Raw genomic sequence first — 2,924 nt, 5'->3', positions numbered from 1 at the left:
TNNTATTNNNNTNNTNANNTNNTNTNTANCTATATACCTAGCCNNTTAATAAGTCNACCGTNGTATTTCCTATAAGGCTTTATTATATATTTACTACTAAGGTTATAGTAAAGGAAGTTAAATAATATACTACTTAAGATAGCAACTACGACGCTACTTATAGTAATAACTACTTTAGTATTAGGGGGAGATACTAGTATACACGATAACGACTTAATATGAGTTAGATAAAGAATAAGATTAACCCTATAAATTAGATTAGGACCAGAATAACACGTTTAGCTAGTAGTTAGCAAAGAAAGTTCTTATATACTAGTTCTATTTAGCAATAGAATCTAAGGATTAAGATAATTAAATTATTAGTAGCAATAATAAGGAAATAAAGGCAGCTTACTAGAAGTATGTAGACCTTAAGGACGTAATAACTAAGGTAGAGGTTAAATCCACTATAAAGGAGGAATTAGTAATGGGGATCGAGACTCTATTAGATATAATGTCTATTACTTTACAAGACGTAAGAGAAATAGGATAGCGAGCTACTTTGGCACTTAATAAAGGCAAAAGACTAACGACTTAAGACTCTTAAGACGAGATAAGAATGGCTTAAGGACCTATAATGGACGAAAACTAATAGAATAGAGTAGTAGCTTAGTTTATAGACAAACAAATAAGCATAGAACGAAGATTTCCTATAAATGAAGTATATAAAAAGCTTTTATAGAAACGGGAAAAGAACCCAAACCTAGAGTAGGTATTAATCTCTATAAGTATAGAGGATATAGCTAAAGAGCTAGGCCGCTAAGTAGATAGAGTAGCTTATGGGGCTAGGGGATAGTAAGTAATAGGTAAACAAAGTATTCAGCCCTAGAGTTAGACAATTAACACTAAAATTATAAAGTTTAAGGATCTAGAGGATTTAATGGCTAAACGTAAACTAGGAGAAGACTAGGAAGGATTTAAAAATTAAATTAAAGTATAGTAAGAATAAAGGGGTTACTAAGGGCTAAAAATGCTAGGTAAACTAAGAGATAGAGTAGAGTACCTTTATAAAGAATTACTAATAGGCCTAAAGTAGGCACGCTAAGAGTAAAATAGCTTAAAGAATTAAAATAAGAATAGAACCTAGGGTTTTAACTAGATTTAAAGAATAGTATATAAAAGGCTATTATAACGCAGTAATAATATGATACTTTCTTATAAACAGATTATATATACTTATAAAACTGTGCTAAAAGTAGTATAGGCAGCAATATAATAACAAATAGAAAGATTTTTATTTATAGCTAGATAAGAAAGTTATCTAAAACTAAGCAATTATAGAAAAACGTATAAGTTATATTAAGGGAGCATTAATTATAACGTCTAAAAATCTAAAGGAACGATTAGAGGACTAAAAATATAAAAGATAGATTTTAGTACTAGCAAATAAGAAACTAACGTTTAGATTAACTAGATAGAGGTTTAAACTTAAGAGTAAAAATAAACTAAGAGTTAACTTAAAACACCTAGTATATTATATATTGGCATAGATTGCGTGTATAGATAATATATACAATATCCATAGAAACCTAAATTTTTTTAAAGTACCTAAAAGGATATATTAAGCGCCAGATAAGCAATAATATAGAAATACTAAGTATATATACCGCTAGTGTTTAGAAGAAGTTTAGGAATTGGATAACTTAATACTTTAACTAAAAAGATTTCTTATAGAAAAATACTTAGATAGATAATAGTAGTGGAAATACCTAGAGAATATATATTTATAGTATATTAAGGATAAAAAGCGAACTAGGTATTAGCCTAAGAGAGGCTAAGTATAAATAGAATTTAATAGCTAATAGTTAGAAAAAGAGGAGACCTATAAAACTAGAGAGAGCTAGTAATAAAGCCTTAAACCCTTAAAGGAATTTAAGGATAACATCTAAATTTATAAGTTAATTGGTAAAATTAGCAGTTTAAAGCACTAATAGATAGTAAAGCTATAAGAAACTATATCTTACTAGTAGTAGTTAAGAGAATAGGACTACCTTATAGGTAGAAGGAGTATCCTTATCTATTAGTTATAATTTTAGAAGATCTAATAGCCTATAAGGGAGGCATTATTAATCTTAAAATAGGACCTATTTAAATAACCGTTAAAAGGAGACTAATTAAAATATCTTTTAATATCCTACCATTAGGACAAGATAAGATAGTATTAGGTATACCTTAGTTATAGAAATATAACTTAAGGATTAATTAGATTATAGGATAAGTTAATATAAAAAAATACTTAATAACGTAAGAGGTATATAATAAAGCCTTATAGCAGGAACTACGGTAAACTTATTAATAGGCTGGGTATATAGGTAAATAAGAAGTCAACAACGTAATAATAACTAGTGGAGTGGTTGCCTAACAGATTAACTCTAATTATATTCTAAGATTTACTATAAAGGAGAAAACTATCTAGGTAGGAACTATAGTCCTTTAAATATATAACTAGACTTCTAAGAAATCCCCTTTATACGTAAGGTACGTATTATATATATTATATATACGTTCCCTTTATATACTACGTATACTATATATAACGTTATATAACTTTAGTTACTATTCCTTATTATATAGCTCTATCGGCTCCATTCTAAACCGTGCCTAAATTAACTAACTAGCTTCTTCTAACTCCTCTTTAAGTAGTTGTAATATTATACTTAAAGCGTCTATAATACTATTTCCCTCCTCTTTATCTTCGTCCTTAAAGATTTTAAATATCTCTAAGTTATTTACTAAAGGTGTAATATTTATTTAATTAATTTAGTTAATATTATTGCTTATTATGCCTAAGGCTCCTTCCTCTTCGTAGGCACAACGTTGTACTCGCACTATTGCTGCGATATTATCTCTTAGTGTAATTATACCATCTCCGTATTCTCGCTATT

This window comes from Cenococcum geophilum, assembly GCF_001692895.1.
Source record: "Cenococcum geophilum 1.58 unplaced genomic scaffold K441scaffold_109, whole genome shotgun sequence".
Lineage (NCBI taxonomy): Eukaryota > Fungi > Ascomycota > Dothideomycetes > Gloniales > Gloniaceae > Cenococcum > Cenococcum geophilum.
Note: the sequence above shows the minus strand (reverse complement) of the source record.